The sequence below is a fragment of the Canis lupus genome, chromosome 19 (genome assembly GCF_048164855.1).
Source record: "Canis lupus baileyi chromosome 19, mCanLup2.hap1, whole genome shotgun sequence".
Taxonomy (NCBI): domain Eukaryota; kingdom Metazoa; phylum Chordata; class Mammalia; order Carnivora; family Canidae; genus Canis; species Canis lupus.
The window spans coordinates 32008925-32028535 of NC_132856.1; the positions used below are offsets into that span (position 1 = coordinate 32008925).

General features: G+C 37.3%; 1 protein-coding gene and 1 non-coding gene across 18 annotated transcripts in view; both read left to right on the forward strand.

The window, feature by feature from the left end:
* Positions 1–19611, forward strand: part of FHIT (fragile histidine triad diadenosine triphosphatase) — a 1386045-nt gene that overhangs the window by 685898 nt on the left and 680536 nt on the right. The window lies entirely within an intron of this gene.
* On the forward strand, positions 5742–5876 carry LOC140611536 (small nucleolar RNA SNORA55). The gene has a single exon (XR_012012685.1). It is a non-coding gene; the product is annotated as a small nucleolar RNA SNORA55 (small nucleolar RNA).

Below are 19611 nucleotides of genomic sequence, written 5' to 3' on the forward strand. Positions count from 1 at the left end.
TTCCCGATTGTGGTGAGTCCAGCTGGCTTCCTTACTTAATATTATTTTCCTTGCCATGCAAATACAAAATTTGAAATATTTTTCAGTTGTACTAATTTATCTTCAGGCAAACTGAGATTGTTCATAGATTCTCATTTCCTTTCTTGGAGCCTTTGCACCAGCATTATCAATTGATATTGATTATCCTTTGTGAAATTTTTTGTTTTGCATTTATATGTTTTCTGAAAAAGAGCATGGAGCAAGTATGTGTGATATGGTCTCATTTATTTCCTGGTATATTTTTCTGGAAAACTCTTAACAGCTAACTATGTCAAAGACAAGATGTATCAGACAATTAAGGACATGATTTTATGCAGGCTCTTACAATAGGGGGAATGCTTACTAATGAGGAATGTCTCAAAGAAAGAGGAGAAGAATTGAAGTTGGTTGTTTGTACAAAGATGACTAATGTAGCTTTGTTTGTAGTTGTGAAAAATTGGAAGCATCCTAAATGTCTGGCAATAGAGGAATTATATCAATTATGGCTTTTACAATGGCATGTTTCCTATGCAACTGTCATAAAAAATGAGGTAAAACTTTGGAGGTTTTATGAAACAAGGGTGTTATGAAGAAGGGTGGATGTGGGGTCTCAGAATATCCAAGGGCAGATCGGTCCTTGGACTTGGGGGTGTTTCCCAAAAAAACAAAAGGGTAAGAACCTCTTGACCTTGGCTATTTCCTGAGACCACAGAGTTTAGATTAAATTCAACATTGTCAGATAGATAAAACTTTGTGAAAAAAAAAATTTTTTTTTGAACAGTAATGAAAGGCTATTGGGTCTTTCGTTAATTGTTCTTTTGCTAATGTTTAATTCAAAGCATTTCATTTTGAGTTCATATTGTGATTGCCTTCTTAGTTGGTTTAATAACTAGAAACTAGTTTTCAACATAAATGTAAGAAGTATCCATTTTAACTCTAAACTATTAGAAACAGTTAATTTGAAAGTCGTTTTATTCATTTATAAATCTCATCATCATAGCCTATGTGGTCTCCTCCCCCAAATATAAGAGATTACCATGTTTCACATATTAAATACTAAATGAAAACCAGCTCTTTCATTTTCTGTATTAATCTAGGTAAGGATTTGCCTGCTGTATGAAAATTTTCTTTTAAAACAAATAGTTTTACATTATAAAACCTTCTTCCATTGTAAGAAACAAGCATTTATTTTAGAATATTCTTATTAATACCCTTCCACCCACACCTCTGCTTTCTTCCCCTTCCCCTACCCTTCATTTCCATTTATCTTCTTCCTAGTTTCCAAGTATGAAGCTTTTATAGGTCTATCATTTCTGTTTTTCTCTGACCTTCTCCCATTACTATCTTATCTACTTGCATAGCTCTCTACTGATTATCTCTTTATGTATCATTGATCCTTAGCCTTTCTCCAAGCCAGTGCATTAAGAAGTGGAACTGATGATTCCCACCATCACAGTGGATCCTATACTAGCGATTCTTCCCAGAGTTCTCTCTGAAACTTAAAGACAACTTAGAGTGGGGACAACTTTGTAAAGTGTTCTACACTGACCCCCAACCCTGTGAGGGTGCCCCACTCCTGCCAACATGAACCTCAAGTTCAACTTATCTTACTAGACTAGGTTCACTTCAGTGTTTTCAGTGGCTTTCTGCTGTCCCACAGATACTTAAACTCTTAATCAAATGTATAATATTTAACCCTTAACAAACTGTCCTTTTGACTTCCTCATTTTTTTTTTTTTACACAAATCTAAAGCATTTGGGGATAAGAGTTGTCTTTAAGAAGGAAAAATGAAGATCCCTTTTAATTCTTTAATTACTTTTTCTTTTTGATAACAAAAGTCAGATAATACTTATGGGGATTGAGAAAGTCACTTGTGATTTCACAGCACAGAAAGAGTGCTGTGAACATTTGAGTGTATACCATACCTGACTTCTCCCCCATATATTTGAACATGAAGTTGTTCTTCAGAAATGTAGCTTGATAGATGGACTAGTTTGTATCCTGACAATGGCTCTGTTTGAACCTGGCCTCTACCACTGACTCTGTATATGGACCTGACAATTAATAAAATGCTCAAAGGCTCAGATACCTAATCAGTAAATAGGGAGGATACCTTCACTGGCTTGTTATTAGGATCGAGCCAGATCCTGCATGTTGGTGTTTGTGGTTTATGGTGCCTGACACACAGCCTTTCTATATCAGATTATTTTCTGTTAATGAGTGAATTCTTCTTTGCTGCTATTTCCAGAATTCCATACTTACCCAGTGCTCATTAGGTAGGCTCTCTAGAACCTACTCCTGTAGCCAACCTGTGTCCTCCTTTTCCTCCCTGTCCCTAAGGCTGGACTGCTCTGTCCTTTCCCATCACCATAGTAACTGGGCATCTCCTCACAGGCTCACTTCCTCTAGAGTGTGGCTTAGTGGACTTCTGTCTTCTACCTTGATAATCATCTAGCTATTGGCGTCCAGTTAATGAGTACAGCTTAGCCCTTGGTGCTGTGTGTAAGCATATATGTATATGTCACATGATCTGTTTGAATAGTTTTTCAGAGGGCTTTCAAAGGTACCACCTTTACCAGAATATCATGAGGCAGGTTAGCATCTTTTATTAAGGAGGAAACTGACCCACATGGTGTGACTTGTTCATGGTTGCACAGCTATGAGACAGAAAAGCCAGGAACAGGATATTGGCCTGCAGGTTGGGATACCAGTTTTCCTTCCTCCATGCTCATAAACCCTCATTGAAATGCATATTTGCAATGTGGAGTTTCTAGGCCATCGGAACAGGTTTGTGCTTCCTCAGAGATATGTGGTCTAAACACTATGTGCAGTTTCCAACAACATCAAGGGAGGCAAACTCCATGTGCCAGATAGGATATTTTCTAATTCCATATAGAGTGACTGATCTTTACGCAGTCCTAGTAACTTGTGAAAGGGGATAGACCCTGTGCTTCGTTTTCCAAATCTGCTAAATTACTTATTACTTGGCAGCAAAAACTAGTTGGAATGAAGGCTTCTTAGCCCTTACAGCAATTTACATTGCCCATGTGGAATATCCCTTTAGAATGAACTTCCTGGCAAGACTTAGTAAACACATTTCAACTAGATATAAAGATTTCATAAGCCATGTTCTTAGCAAAATGTGTTAGGGAAGAATCACAGCTCCCAAGATGTCATTAATTTTATATTTAGCTCAGAATTTAAGGACAGCTAGGAAAGGCACATGTCCGTAATCCATACTATACTATTAAAGTATAGGGAATTCGTAGTGAGACATTACTGTGATCAGTGCCGTCCAGGAGGCCTGTAAAGGGATGTGGTTAAGGGCTTGTGTTATGGCATCTTGAGACTTAATTTCAGGTTGACTCTCTCTCTACCACTTACTACTTTGAGTAAATTACTAAACCGCTCTGTGCTTCATTTGTCTCATCTATCAAAATGAGGATTATGAGAGTATTTACCTTGAAGAGTTGCCATGAAGATGAACAGATTTCGTATAATATCCTTGGCACAGTGCCTGCTATATACTGATAATGCTATTTTTTTTTTTTTTGCCAATGGTTGATACCTTCTGATACTGTACACCATATTAGACATGTTTTAAATTTACTTTTTGTTTGTTTATAAGCCTAAGGTTCTATTTATTTGTCTATCAGTCTTACAAACTAGATAATTGTGAAAAGCAGTTAGTTTAGAATATGTGCCATGTCTTGATATCTTTCCATATCCCCATCACTTGGATGCCTGGGTATTCTCTCTTGATTATTATATAGGCGAGTTACAGAAGAGACAAGAGCTCTTTCAGCAGGGGCCTGCCATGTGATCAGTTACAGTCCTAGAGGAACTGAAGTGGGCATTCACTGTGGACAGTCTTCTACTGAACCACTGCCACATTCTCCAGCTACCTATGTGATGGAGAGCTCCATATCTATTAGGTTATGTCCTAACAGGGCAGTAATCTCAAAGAGAATTTGTTGCTGTACTTCTGTAGATGAATTCCCAGGAAGCCACAGTTGGAGATGGCACATGGCAATGGGAATAATTTGGCTACTTTACTGTGTGTCCTATGTCCATCTTTATGGAGCGCTCTGCATTAGAAAGACTTACGTCAGATAGTGTTTCCATTTAAATCCCTCTTTGTGTCAAGTGGAGCCAATTACTGGTGACTACAAGAGTGACATTTGGTGAAAGCATTCTCCTCTTGTTCCCTGATAAGCATAAGGTAGGTGTCTTGTCACTTTCTTGTATTACTTATTACGTGAAACCATTCTTGTGCGTACTGTCCATCTATTGTAAAATATTTATCTGGAGTGTCTCAAGTACTCTAAAGTGTAACAAAGATCTGTGGTTATTTGCAATTTCTTTTAAGGCTGCTGACAAAATACAAAAATTGCTTGACATATCTGTCTTGAAACAGATCACTGAACCAAAAGTATTAGTTTGATATCTTGTTTGAAATTGAATATATATTAAAAAAAAGAAATTGAATATATATATAAATATATATATATATTTTTTTTTTTACCAAAATAATTCCTACATAGCTCATGTGGATTGTGTTTAAATATGAAGTTAACTCCTAAATTCAGAATAAATACATGATTTCCTGGGGAAGTAGTTATATTACTGTATTAAATTAATCAGGGACTGAGGCCCATGGCTGAGCTTGATGACTCCACTAAGAGGAAGCTTGTTAAGCTCCTAAGAATTTTAGATGTCGAAAACATTCCTTGTGCACAGGATTCAGTGTTGTATGGTTCATTAGGATATATTTTTCGTTGACCCTGGACATTTTTTATTAACTAGTAGAATAAGACGATCATATGATGTTGGAGTAGGAGGATTTATCTTAGTGACTCAAAAATGCTGGTTGCATTGTAGATATAATTATTGCAAAGCTAAGAATCCAGAAAAGAATTGCCAGAGAAGGAATTAAAAATAAGATTTTAAATGAAAATACCCACCTTGATCCTGAAAGAAAACAAACCTATTGCAACAGGAGCAGTTGAGTAGCCTCAAGCATAGAAAACCCAAATACAACTCACTGGAGTCAGTGTGAACAAATTCGAGGTCAACTCTTTTAAACCTTGTCTGTACCACAAGGCTTTCAATCAAGGAAATAAAGTACGTGTTAGTTGTAGTCTCCAAAAAATCAATCAAGCAGTCAGTCAACCAACCAACCAGCCTACCTGGGGACTTTTGCCTCTGGCTAAATTGGGGTGGTCTATGAAAAACCAACACTTCTTTAAAAACAGTAGAGAAGCCAAATTAAACAAAATCTGAAATGTTCCTAACTTGAAGACATTAAAGAGTTGCCAAGAAAACCAAGACTCTTAGAGCATAGGGAACTATAAAGTGGTGAGCCAACGTTCCACAACCTGCTTTTCCCTTAAGGGATCTCTCCAACTTCTGGTTTGAATGAAAGCTGAGAAATCAGGCAAAAGATTGTGCCTGGGAGCAGAGAAGGTGGGAGATTTTTTTGGCAATCTCTCAAGGCAAGAGAGAAAAACGTCAAAGTCTAGGGATGCTAAAGCAGCTGGGACTTGATGGGATGTGATCTCAGAAAGAAAGCAGGTACTAGATATTACCCTGATCTTGGGCAGTCTTGTTCATTCCTGAAGGCATTTACCTAATTTTTATGCTGTGGAGGTGTGAAGCTAGGAAGTTTAAGAGCAGATCGCAGAAAAGTTAAAGTGCTAAAACAAACAACAACAAAAAAGAAACACCTGAATCTTTTCCATTTTTTGTTGCTTTGTGCGGGTGTAGGGACAGACATGCAACATTATGAGCAGTGGAATTCTAGTAGGGTTGTTTTCCTTTTGTCTTGGGGCCTGACTCCATAGGCCCCCCAACTTGCTTTGTGAGAAAGAGAGAGATAAAGAAAAGAAAGAAAAGAAAAAAGTAAGTAAAGGTAAATTGCTCATTGTGACAATTTCTCCCAGGGCTAAAGGTAAAACAATTGGAGTTCAGCATTCATGAAGGGCGAAGGAGACTGGTAAACACTATAGACTTTCAAACTACATCCGAGAATGTGAGCAAAAAAGGCAGAGCAGATCTTTCAAAATGTCAGCCACAGTGGAGTCCACTCAATCCCATGGTGGATAAAGGCAACCTGACCTATCCCAGGCTGCCTCCCATAGCCTAGGATGAACCTCTTCTGGAGGAAGTTACCTTCATCCAGTTTCTCTGTGATTTTTTTTTTTTTTTGTACATGGTACCCGTAATTCAACGTAAAATCCAAGAAATGGGACTGGAAGGAACAACCAAAAATGTATTTGTTTGATTAGAATTGGACGTCAGCTGATTAGGAATAGCTGATAAGGCTGGGACTCTTAGGTTCTGCATCTTCCCTGCTGCCCTGTCTTCTCTTACTCCTGGCTTCATCCATTAAATTACCATATTTAGGCTGTAGGCATTTGGATTTGCAACCATACTTTGTAATAAGGAATTTGTCTGGTTTTATCTAGATGTTTGGTGTTCTAAACACCACCATATGGATCTGCACAGAAAGAACTTAGACATGTTCCCAGTAATCTGACTTTGGGATGATTTTCTTTGTGTAGGAAGATGAGTAGAGGGGTTGTGGGGTGAATCTTGATATAAACAGAAATGCTTGGTTTTTATTATTCATTTTTGCTTTAAAGTTTGCTAGTTTTTGGTGAAGCCCCCATCTGTGACTTTATCTTTGAGTTCTGTCTTGCAAAGGGGAAAAAAAATCCTCATGAGTGCCTACAGGGGAAAAATAAGAAAAACAAGTTCAGGCAGGCTTAAATAAAATTACAATTGGCCCTGTGAGTGGCTTCCTGGGAATGTGCAGTGTGCATTTTTGACATCGACTGCTCGTGTCTCTCTCAATGACAAAGGATCAGGGATGAGATAGGCCTTTGTAACCCTGAGTCAGCTTGCTCTCTGTTCCAAGTGAAGAAGACCCATTACTTAAATTCTGTCTGTCTGTGGGTCTTCCCTCCCTCTCTCCCTCCCTCCCTCCCTTCTTTTTTTTCCTTCCTTCCTTCTTCCACAAAGGAGGATAGCCTCCCACTGTAGCATTATGGTTTCTTTGAAGACCACATGTTTCTTAAGGCTGCAGACTGAAATAATCCAAGAGCAGAATTTTAGATGCAGAGTGAGTATACAGTTTACCCCGAGTGTTTTGGAATCCCAGTGCTCTGAAGGGTATTCATAGTGTGGTCCTCAGTCCCACATTTGGCATCACGCATGAGCTTCTTAGAAATGCAAATTCATGGGCTGCACACAGACCTGGTAAATCAGAATCTCTGGAAGTGGGACTCAGGAAGTTATGTTTTAAGAAGCTATCTAAATGATATTTAAGTACATTAGTATTTGACAACCACTGCTCTAGTGTATGGATGGTAATTCATATCATCAGCAGGCCGTGCAGAGCTATTTAAGCTGTGCCGGTGGGGAGGATCTTGGTGCCACATCAAGAAAACATTGCAAACATTGCCCTATCCACTTATTTGTCTTCAAATCTAATGTACTTAGGGTCTTTGGACAGTCTTTCCTTGGCCAGAAAATCATGATCTACCTTGCCTATTAGAGGGAATTTTTTTTTTTAACTGTTGGGGAGATCTTGCCTTTTCTATAGACTTTTCCTCCTCCCACCACCAGTTCTCTTGATACTGTATAAAAGGTCTTTGTTAATTGGAAGATGAATCCAGAGCCTCAGTTAGATGATAAAGCAATCAAGCATTGAGAAGAAATCCCTTCTTTCTGAACAAAGAGCAAATCATGTGCCTTTAAGAGTGCCTTTAAGACTGGAATGAAAAATGACCTAAAATGACAGACCAAAATCATGGCACTTGGAAAGAAGAATCAACTTTCAAAGGACAGTGGATAGATACATGGAACAGAAAGTTGAACTTTTAAAGGCATCCCTATGTGCATCATACATTTATTATTTTTTTAATTTAATACTATTATATATATATGTATTTCTCCATATGTTTCAAATATTAACTGTTAAATAAATTCTTGGTCTAAGACTTCCAGCATCCACTAGAAAATGGTTTGCTTATGTTTATTATTATTATTATTGCTTATGTTTATATAATATATTATATATAATATATATTATATTATATTATATATTATATTATATGTGGCTTTATTAAAATAATGCATCTGTGTTGTGATCTCCATAGGTTAAGTGATTTATTTTTTTTGGTGCCTATTCTGTAAGGTTATAAAAAATGAAACCGTTGTTCTAGGAGAAGTTTGAGATGATAAATGGTTTTAAAGGTCTTATTGTTTTCTTCGACGCACACTTTAAATGATTTGGTGAAGTGAGTAGAGACTCCTCTTGCTCCCAAGAAAACACCTTCGAGAAGAGAATCTCTATCTACTGCTTAATCATTGCTGGTCATTTTTAGTAATGCACAGGTTTGTGAATATGTGCCCTCTGTTGACACTTTATTAGCAGGCAAGTGATTTGGTCGAACTTCCTAGCAGTACAATCAAGAAGGAATCCAAACAGGGAAAAACTAATGCTCATCAGTGATTCATCAAACATTATTGAAATAGTCAGTTAGGTTCTTTATGTGTAAAATCTCCTCTTTTCCCCCCCTGCTCTTCTACTGCCGCATCAAATAAAAGCAGTGATTCCATCTGGTTCTACCTTATTGGGCTTTGAAAGAATTTTGAGAACAAAATAACAGAAACAGAAGAAATGAAGTTGTACATTTTCGAGAAAGGATGACTTCCTGGAATTGGGTATTTATGTCTAAGATGTTCATGAAATGTTGTTCTTGCTAGGCTGCAATTTATTCAAGTAATAGAATAGTATCCCAGTAAAAATACCAAAGTACCTTAAATGCAAAATATAAGGTATATTATTATCCTACATTATTTGTACTTAATCTCACTTCCAAGTTGACCAACTAGAAAGAGATGCCAGATAGTGTTTATGTGAGAGAATTAGCTTTAGTGAAAATATCCTGAAATGAGAAATTCTAGAGATTTGTTGCCTCGTTGAGTATTGCTCAAAAAAAAAAAAAGAAGAAGAAATGTCCAGAGAAGAACTATAGATCTGTATAAATTTTGTTTATTTGTTCAGTTGCATTTGGAAATCCTTTGAGCTGTAAGGTTTGAACTAGGAATTTGACATAAATGAATTTGCATTCCCTGTGACTACAGGCAAGTTTTTTTATGCTTAGCTTTCTTGTGATGGGATAGCAATAGAATATTTGTTACAGGACTGCTGAGAGAATGAAATGATAATGTAGGCAATGTTCTGGGTACAGGACTTGGTACATAGTAAATGCTCTTTTATGGTCTCTTAGGATATAGTGTTATTTGGTATATGCTGAATTTAACATGTCTTAAATTTCTTATAAAAATTAGAATGGTACTTGTATAAAAGGTGGCATTTACATGTCATCTTCCAGGCAGCAGGACATTTGGGATGAAATGACAGAAATGAACCAAGCCCTCTTTCCTCCTGATTGGTAGAAGATCTGTTCTCGAGAGCTTATGGCTGAGTCGATATCGATTTCTAGTCTGGAATTTAAATGGGGATGAGATGCAGACTCAGGGCAGTGAGATGTTCCTGGACTACTCAGAGAAGCTTAGGAACCATTTAGTTATTTAAGACAATTTTGGCTGGTTAATGGACAATGCTCTCATAGGAAATGAGGCTCAAGGGGCAAGGTCAAGTCAGAACTTTCAGAACTGTGATTGTGGATGGTGGTGGGGCTGCAGGTGGAAAGCAGGAGTGAGAGTATCATAGCCAGGGATAGTGAAGAATAAAGGATCTAAAATGTGCTGGCAGACAGCGTGAATATGAACATGGCTCTAGTGCATGAAGACCGACATGTGAGTCTCCTGCTCACAAAGCAATGGGAGAAGGGGAGTGCTTTTGAATAGACCCTGTTGTCTCTGGAATAGCTATTTCTTTCGGATATATTCTTGCTGTCATACTCTTTCCATTCTAGATGACAATGTATGCCCTTCAACCCTTCCAGGAGTCTAAGAATTTTATTTTATTTTATTATTTTATTTTATTTTATTTTATTTTATTATTTATTTATTTATTTTTTGAGTCTAAGAATTTTAAAGAAGAGGTTCTTGACATCCATGCATCAGGAGACACGTGTCACCTGTAGAGAAGAGAATGCCACTCGGTGTCTTATCAGGCTGCTCGGTGTGGCTCTGGTGGTTAGGAATGACAGAAAATACACCCGGGGAAATCCCTCAGACCATGGGGCTCAGGGTGGGATCCTTCTGAGCACCTGTCACCTGGCATTGGCCCTTAGGGTCCCGTATCCAAAACATAAAGAGTGGAGTTCAGAAATGGATTGTAAAAGGTCCTACTTCAAATCTTTCAGCACAGGGAAGCATCCCGACACGGCTTCCTGCAGGGTGCCAGATAGAAAGCATGAGTGAGAAAAGGAAGAATTCCTGTCTTTGGGAATTTTGGAGGAACAATTACCTAAATTAGTTCATTAGTTAGTGTATCCATAAATTGATTAAGTACTTAAGGACTTATTTTCTGCCAGGCAAAATGCTGGATGCTAGAGATCCTAAAGTTAATGAAAATAATGTGGGTCTTGTTCCTCGTGGTGCTTACAGCCAAGGATGAACACAGCCAGCTAAAACAAAAAATGGGGTCAGCATGTATCCAGTGATAAGTGGGAACAGAGGAGGTGATGCGAATAAAACTAAAGAATCAGAAAAAGGGGAGGAGATGATGCCTGTAAGCAGGTGCAGAAGAGGTGGAGTGAAGTGTAGGAGGAATAGCAAGTGCACAGGCAGGAAGGAACAGGCATTCACAGTACTTGGAGACCTTACAGAGAGAATTTGAGGGAGGAAATCTTGTGCCTAAGAGACTATAGCAGAGGACATGAGGAAACGCCATGAGGCTCTCAGAGCTAGCACAGGTAAAATTGGCTAAGAATGGACAGAATGAGGACAGTTCTGGAAGCCAAGCCCAGGACCAGAGTCCATCTTCCTCTAGCCACCTGTTGCTTGCATATAGTACTATAGAAGTCCTTTTACTCAGCTCAATTGTGACTTCTCTTTGGTCAATTGAAACATTTGGTTAAAGAAACAAAAAGTTGCTTTAAAAATAGGAAAAAAAAAATTAGAATGCTATGTAAAAATTTTGTTTTAACTCCGGATATTGGAATGTGCATCTGTTTGCCAATCCTTTGTTGAATCTATACCTTAGTTAAATCCAGATTTGCTATTTGGAGTTTCACTTCCACTTTCTTATATAAATAATAGTCCTAATGCACTGCTTACAGTTTCCTCAAAGTGAAGCAAAAACACGGACACTTGCAAAGTAATCTAAGGCATGATTCTTTTGGAGTTTTACCATGTTTTTCCCCAATTATAAAGTTTCCCATATCTAATATAAAGCCAATTATTCTTATGAGTTGAGTTTATCATCCTAAGGAAGCAGTGGATGCAACAGTTCTCTTTTATGCATTTGTATTTCATCAATTTTATGTTACGCTTATATCATGTGAATATAATCGCAATTATGATAGGCTTGAGAACGGATATATAGATTCCTGGTTAAACAATACAGCTGAGGGGCACCTGGATGGCTCAGTGTTTGAGCATCTGCCTTTTGCTCAGGGCGTGGTCCTGGGATTGAGTCCCACATTTGGGCTCCCCTTGAGGAATCTGCTTCTCCCTCTGCCTTTATCTCTGCCTCTCTCTATGTCTCTCATGAATAAATAAATGCAATCTTTAAAAAACAAACAAAAACCAAACAAACAAAAACATACAACTGAGCTGATGGAAGTAGATTGTATGATGTGCTGGGAAGGCGCTTACACAACAGGTGTTCTGAGCACCAAGGACAATCACTCATTCTGATTGAAAAGGAAATGGAGAGCTTGGGTTAATCCAGCCGTGTGATTAGCTGATTGTCAGTAAGAATGTTTCAATTTTCCTACTGTCTTAGTAAAAGGGAGTTGATAATCAAATGTGAACAATTTCTTTTAAATTTGAATTGTAGAGTTTCCTAAGTTAATATATAGTTAGCCTCTGTAAGTATGTTGGGTCTTTCTCAATTTTTTAAAAAAAATTCCATAATAACTGTAATACATTAGTCCACGTAGCTATTGTTGAACTTGAAATACGTATACATTTATTAATTCAAGTGATTAGTTGTGAATTTGTGTACAGGGTGGGAAATACCTTCGATTAATTTAGGCAAACACCTGTTAGTTAAATACTTGTTTGTAAAATATATTTAGATGTGGATTTTCCCTGAATTTGGTTATGAATCATTTTGCATGAGTGACCCTCTGTCAAATTTAGTAGTGCGAATTCAAAACTCTCTTTGTTAGCTACCTGCTACTTTTTTTCTTTTTTTAATGTCCACTTCTGAAAGTTTACTTTCTACTATAGTGCATTGTGAGAATTAGGTTCTGGGGAAGAACAAATAGAATTAAAGACTTAATCTCTGATCTCAGAAGCAATGATCTATTGAAAGATGGTGTGTGTATTCACAGAATCAGGTGGATAGGCATCAACATCTCAAAGCATGCTAGATGAATGATATATAAATATGGATGAGAGTGATCAAAGAAGCATCATAGGAAAACTGAGGGTATTTTTCTTTTTATAGTTTGATACATTGAGAAAATTTGATTTTTTTCAATCAAGAAGCAGAATAGTATAGTAGTTAAATGGTGGGCTTGAGAGCTGTGCAAATCTAGATTCAGATCTTGGCTCCACCACTTAGTACTAATGTGCCCTTGGGGGAAAAAAAAATTCTCTGTCACAGTTGTTCACCTGTTTTATGGAGATGGTGGGATCCATTTCCTATGTTGGGAAGATTAAATGAGTTTTTACATTTATAGCACTTAAAGTTTGAAATATACTAAATTTCACAAATGCTAGCTGCTGTTATTGTTATTATGATTATGGTATATTCACAATTATATATAGAATAGTAGAATTAAGCTTGTATTACAACCTAAATTCTAGTTTTATATCTGCCTATAACAAGTTAGCTGATCATGGGAAATGGGCCAACATCTGAAGTTTATCATTCATTAGATAATGTTTAAAATCCTTTTCAACTCAGATATGAGGCTGATGATGCAATTGAGTCCACAATTAAGCAGCTTATTTGGGAGCAATAAAATGGAGTATTTAAGACCATGTCCTTACCTCCTTCCCCATCTTATCCCATAAGCAAAAAATCATCTCAAAATATATTGAAGACTTGAACATAAGATCTGAAAGCAGAACACTCTTAGAGGAAAAAATAGGGAATAATCCCCTTGACATAGGTCTTGGCAGTGTGCTTTTGGATTTGACACCAAAAGTACAAACAACAAATGAAGAAATCAAGATGTAGAACTATGTCAGACTAAAAAGCTTCTGTACAGCAAAGGAAATAATCAACAAAATGAAAAGGCAACCTATAGAATTGAGAGAAAATATTTGCAATTATGTATCTGGTACAAAGTTAATATTGAAAATATATAAGGCACTCCTACAGCTCAATAGAAAAAAAATGTGATAAAAAATGTGCAAAGGAACTGAATAGACATTTCTCCAAAGAAGATATGCATGTGGTCATCGTGAAAAGATGCTCGATATGGAACCAAGTTAAGTACTGGTCAATGGATGAGTGAATAAAGAAGATGTGGGATGTATGTATGTATAATGAAATATTGTGCCATGAGAAAGAAGGAAATCATGTTATTGGAGACAACATTGATGGACCTTGAGGGCATTTTGCTAAGTGAAATAACTCAGAGAAAAACAAATACTGGGTATTAGTTATATTTGGGATCTAACAAAGCTAAACTTTTAGAAACTGAGATGAGAATGGTGATTATCAGGGCCTGGGGTAGGGGAAAATGGGAGATGTTGATCCAAGAGTACACACTTCCAGTTAGAAGGTGAATAAGTTGGGGGATCCCTGGGTGGCTCAGCGGTTTGGCGCCTGCCTTTGGCCCAGGACATGATTCTGGGGTCCTGGGATTGAGTCCCACGTCGGGCTCCCAGCATGGAGCCTGCTTCTCCCTCTGCCTGTGCCTCTGCCTCTCTCTTTCTCTGTGTGTCTATCGTAAGTAAGTAAGTAAGTAAGTAAGTAAGTAAGTAAGTAAGTAAATAAATAAATAAATAAATAAATAAAATTTAGAAGATGAATAAGTTGGAATCTAATGTACATTGTGGTGCTTGTAGTTAATAATACTTCATTATATATTTGAAAGTTGCTAAGAGTAGATCTTAAATGTTCTCATCATAAAAATGAAATGGTTATTGGACACCTGGGTGGCTCAGTGATTGAGCATCTGCCTTGGGCTCAGGGCATGATACTGGGGTCCTGAGATCAAGTCCTACATCGGGCTCCCCATGAGGAGACTGCTTCTCTCTCTGCCTATGTCTCTGCCTCTCATTGTGTCTCTCATTAATAAATAAATAAATTCTTAAAAAAAAGAAATGGTTATTTATTATATGAAGTGATAAAAATGTTAGTTAAAACTTGGTGGTAATAGTTTTACAGTATGTAAGTATCAAATTAACACATTTTATAATTTAAACTCACACAATGCTGTTGTATGTCAATTATATCTCAAAGCTAGAGGAGGTGGCAGTAAAAGACCATGGTTTTAGGAGTTTGACAGATGCTCATTTGGTGCCTGATTATTTAGTTTGCTGTGGGACCACAAGTGGATGGCATAACTCCTTTGATATTATTTACTTCATCTGCTCATTTAAAAAGAAGATAAAAATTATACCCAACTTCTAGAGTCGCTCACTAATTAAATGAGGAGACATGTCATCACCCAGCTCAGTATCTGGTACACAGTAAACTCAACATGGTGGTAGTGGTGGTGGGGATGATGGTGGTGGTAGTGATGTGCTGTGTTGGATATAGGGCAAGGGTTCAGTAGGTTTTGGCCAAATGAATGATTAATAGAGCTTTCCTTTTTTTTTTTTCTAAGTTAAGTGGCTCACAGGAAGCCCTTCTAAGGACATATAGAATTTTATAACTTAATGGAGTGTTTATTTATGGTTTGGATGTATTATATAATCACTTCCCTCTTATTGCAAATCTGCCCAGCTTCCCTCTGCCTAAATGACATCAGTATCCATATTAAGAAAAATCCTTGCCTGGCTCCAAGAGTCTTGCCCACATGTCTATCTAAGATTTATTGATGCCAGCTATTGATCAAGAGCATCAGTGATGGGTTTTTAAGGTAGATGTTCTCCTCAATTTGTTTGCCACTTTGAAAATTTTCAAGAAAGCTATACTGAACTTGAGATTTTAATGGATCTCATCTGTGAATTTGAGCCAGAGATGGATGTACATAAAAAAGTAGTACGAAATAGGAGGAACCCATTAGATGTTCTACTTTATTTCTACTCAGAAAACAGTTTTTATTTTTCCTATAGTCTGTGTGTTTTCATTCACAGCCTCACATTCTGGGAAACAGATGAAGGATTAAAAGAATCTCAGATTAAAAATCTTTTTTCTAGACATCAGGGTAATATCCCCTAAAGGTGGGTGGCCTTTTAAAATGCATACCCTGTAAGAAAATGAATAAAATTTGAACTGTGTTAATTTTAACATAAAATACTTCAGAAATGAAAATTATACATCTTTTGGCTCAGATCTATGAAATGAGCAAAATGTATGGATTAGGATGGACTCCATGATCGCAGAGTTGTTTGGTCTCTTTTGTTCACTTCTGGGTTCCCAGAACCTAGGACAGTGCCTAGCGTGAATATACAACATAGATGTGTTGATTAGATTTTTAAAAAGAAGTATCCCATTCTGGCATTTGTCTTTCTCCGTAAAGGAACCAAAAGGCAGCCTAGGCTTGCACGTGCCCACCCATGAAGCATTTGCCTTGCTACCTCACCTATGGAAATGAAATGTTTACTTTGATATAGCAGGCGTGTGTACCATTCTTCATAAACCTAGTTGGTGGTAAAAAATTCAGGGTTTTTTTTTTTTTATTACATCATGAAGTATATAATTCTTCAATACTGCATCAACTCTTGGATCACATGGGGGTCTGTGAAAAACTGCCTTGCCATCACATCTGAATTTTTCATTTAAAAATCAACTCCAATAACACTCAGTCATTTATAAGTTAGAGTCTCTGGAAGCGTTGGTGGCTGTATTTGCATACTTTATCCATTAAGCATGTTTTTAAAGGACTGCAAGTTTATGGCTTGCAGTTACTTCCCATCGGGCTTTGGCTAGAGACTGGTATGCACTGGACAGCCTATGTTTCAGCAGAAATCACAGAGGAAAACATGTGCATGCTGATGGTTTGCTGCTGGCGCACACAGTCATCCTGTGGCCGACTGGTGGATAAGAGGTGATCCTATGATGTATCACTGCTTTCCTTCTGTGCCATTGATTCTGTTTGGTCAGTATGGTTCAGCCATGCACTATGTATGTTACCCTTTTCATTTCAAGGAATACTATTTTTACCCCAGATTTATTTGTTTGCAGGCAATATAAAATAAAGGGAAAAATAAAACCTCTGATCCATGTTACAGATGAGAAAAACATTGTAACAAACAATACCTCTTTCCTTTGGCATAACTATGAATGTTGTCGTTAGTAAAATGTTACTTCAAAACTGACAGGGAAAAGTATAAAAAATGTGATTGGGGGGTGGGAGGGAGTGGTTAAGAGATTTGAGAGATTTTTTATTTTAATGAAACTGAGAAATCTACTGCAAAAATGTTTCAAAATAATTAGGCAAAAATGCGGGAGTGAATTGAAGAGAAATTATTCTTTCTGATATCTCTTTGGGATGAAGCAAGCATTTATTTATCTAGAGTAGCTCTAGTATGAGTCGGTCAGGCATTAAAGAAGATGGTTTGAAAAGACAGTTTGAATTTATTATTAGAACCTGAAATGGAGACAAGGTAATGTATATCAGGCAGTATTTTCAGTGGTGGAGCAATGCAACAGTATTACTCCGGGGGTCTTTGTGGAAAACCAGGATGGCGTGATTATTTTCACCCTCGTGGGTCAGATTGATAGACACTTAGACTTATCCCATAGGGCACCACCCCCAGCCCTCACGCCACAAGGAGGAGGAAGAAAAGAAGAAAGTCTGTCTGAAAGGCAAAGACTTAATCATGGGACCTTTGGTTCTTGCTAAGTGTTTAATTTGCCCATTCTTTCAAAGTGACTACAACATAGAGATTTTCTTTGAGATTTTGCTGTCAGTAGTGATTTGGAAGAATAAATATCCAAATGCTGAGAGCTGAACAGTGGGATACAACTTTGAAAGATTCCCAAAGGGAAGAGTGAATGTTGGGAGAAATAGTGGGTACAAATGAGATGGATATTACCCAACAGCTGTCAAGTTGACAGTTCTTCCAGCAAGTGTTTTGGTCTCTCTTGACCTTATAAGTAAAAAAATAATAATAATAAATGTGAGACATTTTTAAAAATCATCAAATAGAAATGATATGTGAGGTGATGTTGGTAGGTGGAAAAATCCAAGAAGGCGTGTTGTCTAGTGTGGCCATCCATTAACTTTGTTCTTTTTGTACGTTCCACTCCTAGTAGAATGATGTGAGTTTTATGTACTAGGGGCCCTTGTTCTTTGAAAAACATTTCTTAAGGATCCTGTGACCCTTCTCAGTTGCTTTGCTGTGAAAATTAGAAATCATCCTTATTAGACAAGTGACCTATACTCTGTATCCTGCTTATGAAGTATTGATAAACCATCCTCAAAGGCTTTTAAAAGAGTGTCTGTTTAGATAAAAATTCCACAAAGAGGAATTTGGCCATAATCTAACTTTGTACTCAGTTTTTATCATTATTCTATCAGCATGTTGTAGATAATTCATATGGGTTATCTATATAGTACTTTATTAACCTATACTATTGTAGACAGTCCACATGTATTATATGCCAACATGGATACATATTCACACACATTTTCACCCACTCTTTCCTTTTCTCAGGTAATTATAATAGCTATCCCGATTTTCCTCTGTTACCTAAATTAGCTTCAGCACTCATTTATTGGGTACCTGCAATGTTCCAGAAGCTCAGTTGGCTCTGAGGATTAAAAATGAGGCCCCTGATTTCTGGGAGCTTTGTGGCAATGGGGTAAACAGAGGTACAAATAGTATTTTATTTCTTCCCTAATAAAAATAGGCAAGGGGCAGGGGGTACACGAACGGAAACGTAGTTTATTTATTTATTTTTTTGGAAACGTAGTTTATTTTATATCAGGCTGGTCATGAAAAGGTAGCAAGAGAAAACCGAGTTGGCATTAGAGAGTCAGTAAGTGCTCACTGCAAGGGTGAGTTTGCCAGGTGTTTGGGGCAGAGAGAGCAATGTCGGCAAAGGCACCAGGTAGGAGTGGGTGCTTAGGAGATGGGGATTAGTGCCTTTGGTGTGACAGCTCTGCCACTGGCTAGGTTTGTGGCCACAGACAGGATATTCTACTTTGTTGAGGCTTCTTCCTTCACTAACAAAATAACAAATCATTTAAAAATAACAAAAATATATATTGAAAGCATAGGTGTTAGCTCCTTTTTAAGAGAGTGTGTATGGGAAAATGGGTTGGAGAGAGCTCGTGGCAAAAGACGGGGCCAGTCTGGCAGGCAGTGAGCACCGGTGTGCCATGCTAGGGCATGCTGGACCAACTCAGTAGTTAAGGGTGAGTCTGCAGAGGTTTGAAAATTGAGAGAGCTTCTACTCTTCTACAATGTGTTAATTGTTAATCACTGTGTTGGGAAAAGTTAAAATACTAAATTATCGGGCCTATATCATAAAAGGAAATTATGAAGCCAAGAATGTTGGATGCAGGAGCAGAAGGAAGAGAATGGTAATATTTTGGTTTTTTTTTTTTTTTCTTTTTTTCTTTTTTCTTTCTTTCTTTTTTTTTTTTTTTTTTGGTAAGTGTATTCAGGAAAACCAAGGCTGAGACAAAGGAGCAATCTTATTTTAGAGTACTCAAGGATTATCGCTGCCCTGAAACTCACTGCCCTTGAAACTATTGGCTTAATCTCAAAGGATGAAAACTTCTGGAAGTGGTAAAAAGAGATCTTTGATCAGCAGAGTACATCAAACCTTTTATGGATGTAATCCCTACAATGTTCAGTAAAAGCTTCCAGTCATCAAAGAGCCTGTGACTATTATCTAAACTTGATGGAGGTAAGTGCAGGAAGCAGAAACATAAAAAAATACCAGATGAGATTTACAAAAATATGGTGAAGAGTAAAGTGCTCTGTTTGGGGAGATAATGATGTAAAAGAATAAAATGCAATCTTTTCAGTTAATGTGGTTTGTAAAAATAACAGAGCAAGCAGGCAGCTTAAGAGAGGGAGGAAAACAAAAACAGCCTGTAATGCAGCCACAAGAAAGCAGAACAAAATGAGGTACACTCTGTAAGAATCCAGTTTACTCAGAAGTAAGACATACTAAGTAAAAAGTGTGCTATATTTAGAATTTGTGGGGTGGAAATCCAAAAATAGGTTTCTATATTAAACTCCGCCCACACTTCCTCTCTGAGCAAGAGAACTAACATTTGTTTAGAAAATGGCTTCTGTGTTTCAGCCATGGGACCTAGTGCTAATAAGTGGCAAAAAAAAAAAAAAAATCATTTTAGACA